Source organism: Cebus imitator, unplaced genomic scaffold (assembly GCF_001604975.1).
Source record: "Cebus imitator isolate Cc_AM_T3 unplaced genomic scaffold, Cebus_imitator-1.0 Scaffold36, whole genome shotgun sequence".
NCBI classification, from domain to species: domain Eukaryota; kingdom Metazoa; phylum Chordata; class Mammalia; order Primates; family Cebidae; genus Cebus; species Cebus imitator.
Window position 1 is genome coordinate 8541386 of NW_016107351.1, and position 7572 is coordinate 8548957.

The following is a 7572-nucleotide window of genomic DNA, read 5'->3' on the forward strand; positions in this document are numbered from 1 at the left end:
AGAGGAAGAGAAGGGAGCGAGAGAACAGGAGTCTTGCTGTATTGCCCAGGCTGGAATGCAATCTAAAAATAGGTATTAAAAACCTCTTTTATGCCGATAATTGTGCTTAACAGCGGAAACAGGAAGGAATAAGGGAAGACAATAACAAACAAACAGCCAACCAATATTTCGTTTAAGTCTGCGAAATGCTATGCAAACACTGAAGAGTGATTTACTTCTAATTATGTGGTCTCTTTCAAAATAGGTGTAATATGATACTGAGAAAAATGTATGTTCTGTGGACCTGGGGTGAAGAATTCTATAAATATTCACTGAGTTTACTTGTTCTAGGTCTGAGTTCAAATCATAGATGTCCCTGTTAATTTTCTGTTTGGTGATGCGTCGAATACTAACAATGTGGTGTCAAAGTCTCCCGGTATTGTGCAGCAGGCGGCTGCTTGATGAGAAGCAGTGGAAGCAGTGTGCAAACAAGGCGCCACAGCCCAGGCAGCCGAGCGGGCAGTCAGGAGCTGGAGAGGCAGCGGGCCTGGGAGGAAGCAGAACGAGAGGCGGAGGAGAAGCCTGAGGCCAAGCAGCGAACTTTGGAAGCCCCGGAGAGGGAACTGTGGAAGCGAGAGAAGGCGGAAGAGAAGGAGCGCCGGAAAAAGGAGTATGACGCCCTCAAAGCAGCCAAGCGGCAGCAGGAGAAGAAACCAACGAAGGAAACAAATCAGGTTCGGCGCCTGCCCCCGCAAGCCACCACCCCGGAAGCACACTCGTCCCTGGGCTGTGCTGAAGCTGCTGTTTTGTGCGGCGGGAGGGCCGGTTGCTTGTCAGGTGACAGGGCTGCAGCAGCAGCCCCTCTGCACCAGCGTGAACACCATCTATGGCAATGTGGTCCAGGGTCTGCGCCACCATAAGATCCTCCAGTGAGTCCTCCAGACCGACTCTCAGCAGTGAGCTTGTCCCCAGCACCTGCCACCTCCCAGACTTGGAGCTTGGATTCATATGGAATTGGGCTCTGCTGGACACAAAGTCTTTTTTACATCAGACCTACCTGCCATCATCAAATGGCTGCAGATTGGGACTTGAGACCTCCCCTTTGTAGGACTTCTTCATTCCTTAGTCAGGGTTCTCTGGTGGAATGAGGAGAAATGGGAGGAGGGGCAGTTACCTGCATGCCTAAAGGGATAGCTGGAGGTGGGGAGAAAGAAAATGTAGCCATTTCTAGTTGTTATACAAAGCTGTGTAAAGGCTCTTTTCTACCAAATGGTCAGCTGTCACCAAAAAAAAAGTGTAATGAGACCTTTATGAAACATGCCAATAGGGTATGGGAATTATCTTAACTATTTTGAAGGAATCTAAGTAATTAAACAGTAAATACCACTGTCCTAACTAACAGTTAACCAATTCATGATAGTAGTCACCTAGATAATTTTTTTATCATCTAGAAATAATGACTTGTTTGATCATTGGATGATGATGCTATCTGAAAGCTTTCAGTATTCACTCATTTAACCTTCTCACCAACTCTGCATTATCTCTCTCTCTCTCTCTCTCTTTTTTTTTTTTAATAGATATGGAAACAGACAAGTTAAATTGCTTGCCTAAGATAACACAGCTGGATGGAGCTAGCACTTGAACTCAGGCAGGTAGCTTCAAATTCTGTGTTCTTTTCCACTACACATTAATGATGAGACAGTGAAAATCTTTCTCAATGTGTGACAGCCTGAAATCGTTGATAGATGATTACAAATGCAAGACTATTACACAAGCAGTTATAATTTCTGTTATGCTCTTTATATGTAAGGAATCGACATGTATTCAATTTACGTGAAGTAGTATAACATGAGGAGTGATAGCAATGTAACCACACACATACATGGAACTCAGGGAAAGCAAGAATCATTTAGAATCTGCCTCATAGAGGCAGAAACTAAAAGGCCATTCAGATTTTTATACTTCCCTAAGGATCTGAAAAGCAGGACCTCATGGATTTTTCTTACTCTAACATTCCACTGTTAACATACCTGCTCCTGTTTGTCCCTTTCGCTTATTGTGATCAACTGGTTGTCTTTTCATTCCTCAGTTAAGTCAATGAGAAGAATCTGGTTGAATCAGCACAAAAATATGTAGATGGAGACTTTTTTCCCAGGCCCACTTTTGAAGGACTAGCATGCCATGGCTGACTGTGCTTGAGTCCAGTTCCCTCTAGACAACCAAGGGAAAGCTGGAAGGAGGGAAAGGATGAGGTCACTTTGTCCAAAACAGTTGAGCTGATGCAAGGTCTGGGCATGGGTAGCTTCCATGGAAAAGTGCCATGTGCGGGGCAGACATTCCTGTATAAGAATCTCATAGCCAGGCACGGTGGCTCACGACTATAATCCCAACACTTTGGAAGGCTGAGGCAGGCTGATAACCTGAGGTCAGGAGTTCAAGACCAGCCTGACCAACATGGTGAAACCCTGTCTCTAGTAAAAACACAAAAATTAGCTGGGTGTAGTGGCAGGTGCCTATAATAACAACTACTCAGGAGACTGAGGCAGGAGAATCACTTGAACTGGGAGGTGAAGGTTGCAGGGAGCCAAGATTGAGCCATTGCACTCCAGCCTGGTGATAGAATGAGACTCCATATCAAAAAAAAAAAAAAAAAAAAAAAAAAAAAAATTCCAAGCCCCCCAAGGGTGGGGTCTCCACCCAAAAAACCCCACCATTTGGGAGGCCAAGGAGAGCCGACCACTTAAGGTCAGGAGTTCGTGACCACCCTGGTCAATGTGGCAAAAACCCATCTCTACTAAAAATACAAAAATTAGCCAAGCATGGTGGCAGGCACCTGTAGTTTCAGCTACTTGGGAGGTTGAGGCATAAGAATTGCTTGAACCCAGAAGGTGGAGGTTGCAGTGAGCAGAGATCCTGCCACTGCACTCCCACTCCAGCCTGGGCAACAGAGCGAGACTCTGTCTCAAAGGAAAAAAAGTGTACATGATGGCATGCCCTCTGTCTCACCTAACTGACTGGATAACCTCCCCATCATTCTGCTAGGACATGGGCCTTCTCACAGTTTCTCAAACAGAGCAAGCACATTCCCACTCCCAGAGGCTTATCTATCTCCCTCTGCCATGATACTTAAGAACTTCACAGCCTGTATCATTTATTAATTTATTATGCTTATTTTCTGCCTCCTTCTGCTAGAATATAAGTTTCATGGGGTCAAGGATTTTCTTTTTGTTTTTTTGTTTTGTTTTGCTTTTTGAGACAGAGTCTCACTGTGTCACCCAGGCTGGAGTACAGTAGCGTGATCTCAACTCACTGCAGCCTCTGCCTCCCGGTTTCAAGAGATTCTCTTGCCTCAGCCTCCTGAGTAGCTGGGGCTACAGGCCAGTGCCACCACATGGAGCTAATTTTTGTATTTTTAGTAGAGATGGGCTTTTACCATGTTGATCAGGCTGGCCTTGAACTCCAGATCTCATGATCCACCCGCCTCAGCCTCCCAAAGTGCTGGGATTACTGGCATGAGCCACCATGCCTGGCCCAAAGATTTTCTTTACTAATGTATCCTCTTCAGTCGAATAGCACTTAGCACATAATATGCACTCAATAAAATGTTTGTTGAGTGGATAAATTTGCCATCAATTATGTAAGACATTATACATCCTGTTTCCTAACCTATGAGTTTTGAAAGATTTCTAACATGAACTTGAACTTTTCAATTAATGCTGGCTGTTAAATTGATGTGAGTTGATGCTTTTATTTGACCCAAGAAAAATTCAGTATAGTTGAAAAAAGTTAAGTATGGCTGGGCGCAATGGCTCATGCCTGTAATCCCAGCACTTTGGGAGACTGAGGTACGCCAATCACCTGAGGTCAGCAGTTCGAGACCAGCCTAACATGGGGAAACCCTGTCTCTACTAAAAATACAAAATTAGCCAGGTGTGATGGTGCATGCCTGTAATCCCAGCTACACAGGAGGCTGAGGCAGGAAAATCCCTTGACCCCAGGAGATGGAGATTTTAATGAGCCAGCCTGGGCAACAAGAGCGAAACTCCGTCTCAGAAAACTAAAAAAATAAAAAAGTTAAGTTCCACAGGTATCACTTTCACATTGGCTAGCCATTAACAGCAAAACAAATTTGTTTGTTCATTTTTGGAAATCTTTCCAAACTAATGCAGCCTCTGCTGTCAGTGTGCTTAGTGATAGTGGCCTTTCTGTTTTCATAAACAGCTGTGTAATGGAATATCTGCTAAATGTGAGGGCTGGCATGTCTCTACCTCAATAAAGTTCTGGCTTTTTTGACATCTATTGTGACCACTCAGGGGCCTTTTAAATTTATGTTTGGATTCTCAGCTGCATGTTTAGATTGGGTTGCCAGAAGTCTGACTGCCAAATAAGCAGTGTTGCTATATTTAGAAACGAAATAGTAGTCTACAAAATAGATTATGTGGTCTTGCTACCTTACTTGGCTTTATGTTACTGGGATTAACTTGGGATTTTTAGAAGTTAGTAATATACATATGAAAAAACTATTTTGAATGTCTTACTAAAGATAAAAAGTTCTGTCTAGCAAGATTTACTGTCCAGGTAAATGCAATCATTACAATGTTCTTAAACCTATTTTCCTGTTAATTTATACTAATGACCATAAGGAGTCAAAATAACTGCTAGCATCCTATTCATTTTTCAGAATATTCTTGGCACAATCTTGGAATTTCTATTACTTTGAAAACTATAAATATTACAATAACTTTTATGTCAAAATCTTTCATTTATTTATGCCTCTAACTTTTGGGCAGTCTTCATGAAATTTCCTATTTGAGTTAGTTTGTAGATGCTAATTTCAAATATGGGAACACTATGAAACATGTTATTGATAATTAAATGATGGCACTTCTCCATAACTCAAAGTAGGAAATACAATAAGTTGTCCAACAAAGTTTAGATGCCATCCTATGAGAAACTCAAAGAGCCTAGTTAATTATATTTGTCAGCAATAGTCATCTGATTCTAATAGTTTTATAAAAGAATGCTTCTTTCATTAAAATATTATTTTGTACAGCTGTGCTCATAAAAAAATATTTCATCTCAGAATGAGGTGTTTTTAAATTAAGAACAAAACGATCTCTCCTTCAAGTTACAAAGTACTTGGGAAAACTTCTGGGTAAAAGACACAGTGCTAATATAGAACATTACTATTTCACCATGTTATTTCACAATGTCCTAAATAAATGTTTGTGATACAAGGAAAAAATAAAACAAGGCTCACTATGTACAAAGAGGACAACTGGACATGTTATACCTTTATCAGAGAATCGGTTACTCAGATTTGTTTGAAAAGCTAAAATTTAGCTTATACCTAAATTTCCCATGAGTTCATCCTTATTTACTAAATGTCATATGAAAGATTAAGTATTTTAAGCATGAGTCATAGGGACAACTTTCTAGGGTATTTCAAATGAAATCTATGAAAAATTAACAAGCTATCCAGGAGGGTGTCTTGGGGTCATGCTCTGTCCCTCCCTCTCTCTGGAAAGGGAGGGAGGGAGAGCCAGCAGGCAGGCCCAACCCCTAATATTATATACCCCCAATCATTTAAAAAAAAAGAAAAGTTAACAAATTTGGTCCAGTTACATGGCATACTAAATCCACATTTTTTTTCTTTTGTTGTTGTTTGTGTTTTTTTCTTATTATTTTTGTTTTGTTTCTATTTGTTTTTTTCTTTATTTTTTTATTTTTGTTAAAATTCACATTTTTATCTTGACTTCTACCCCAAATACAGTCAGTCTTCTTTATCCATGGATTCCACATTTGCAGATTCAACCCGCCATGGATCAAAAATACTCAGAAAAAAAAAAAAAAAAAACCTCAGAGGCTAAAAGTGTGTTTAACAAGCTAAAATAGAAAAGAAAAAATAACAATATAAAAAAATTAAAATATAACAAAATACAACATTAAAAATACAAATTTTTACTGTATGACAACTATTTGTATAGCATTTTACCCTGTATTTGATATTATAAGTAATCTAGAGAAGAATTAAAGTATACTGAAGGATGTAAGTGGGTTATATGCAAATACTATGCCATTTTATATAAGGAACTTGAGTTCTGGGGATTTTGGTATCTGCCAGAGACCAGACTGTGGGGAGGTCCTGGAACCAATGGCCTGCAGACACAGAGAGAAAACTATACCTATAAAATGACAGTTATGAAATTTTAAATAAATAAACCCATCAGGACAGCAGAGACCAGGAGAGCCAACATAAGAGCAAAGGAGGAAAAGCATAAAAGAAAAGAAAAAGAAAGAAATAATCTGGGATAATGGTGAATAGAAATCCAAAATTACAATTGTTAAAAATTCTTAGCAACCAGTCCATACTGGATCAAGAAACTAAAAGAAAGGGTGTCTCTCAGGGAAAGAAAACAAAAAAGTGAGTATCTGATGTGTAAGGCTATTCAGAAAAGATTTTTCAGACCATAGGTACAGTTTGAGGATAAATTAGTGGTTGGATACTAAGAAACAACAGAAACAAAATGCTAACACTGAACAATACTAACTAGAATATACAACTAGTTGAACAAGTAATGTAAGCCACTATGTGGCTTAGCTAAAAATAATTAGCCGTCACATAATAATATAAACAATTATTTATCAAATGAAAACATACCCTTTTTAGGGAACTTGTGAGACATGGAAAAGCATGTATCTGAATGTGTGTAAGAGAGTTTGAGAAAATGAACAAGGTCCTCATTTTCCTTAGTAGAAAACCAATTAATAATGTCTAAAATTGAAAACTGGCTGGGCATGGTGGCTTACACCTGTAACCCCAGCACTATGGGAGGCAGAGGTGGCAGATCACTTGAGATCAGGAGTTCGAGCCCAGCCTGGCCAACATGGTGAAACCCTGTCTCTACTAAAAAATGCAAAAGGCCGGGCACGGTGGCTCACGCCTATAATCCCAGCACTTTGGTAGTCTGAGGCAGGTGGATCAGCTGAGGTTGGGAGTTCGAGACCAGCATGACCAACATGGAGAAACCCCATCTCTACTAAAAATACAAAATTAGCCGGTGCGGTAGCACATGCCTATAATCCCAGCTACTCGGGAGGCTGAGGCAGGAGAATCGCTTGAGCCTGGGAGGCAGAGGTTTCGGCAAGCCAAGATCGTTCCACTGCACTCCAGCCTGGGCAAAAAGAGTGAAACTCTGTCTCAAAAAAAAAAAAAATACAAAAAAAATTAGCCAGGCATGGTGGTGTGAGCCTGTAATCACAGCTCAGGAGGCTGAGGCAGGAAAATCACCTGAACCTGGTAGGTGAAGGTTGCAGTGAGCAGAGATCGAACCATTACATTCCAGCCTGGGCAACAGAGTGAGACTCCATATCAAAAATAAATAATAAATAAATAAATAAATAAAATTGAAAAATAACCCAGGTGTGGTGGCAGGCACTATAATCCCAGTTACTTGGGAGGCTGAGGCAGGAGAATCACTTGAACCCAGGAATCGGAGGTTGCAGTGAGCAGAGTTTGGCCACTGCACTCCATCCTGGGGAACGAGAGCGAAATTCCATCTCAAAAAATATAAAAGAGAAGAAAAGAAAAGA

At 40.5% G+C, this 7572-nt stretch overlaps 1 pseudogene; it reads left to right on the forward strand.

Annotated features, from left to right (window-relative positions):
- Positions 1-394: 394 nt before the first annotated feature.
- LOC108301590 lies at positions 395-939 on the forward strand (annotated as a pseudogene).
- The last annotated feature ends 6633 nt before the right edge of the window (positions 940-7572 follow it).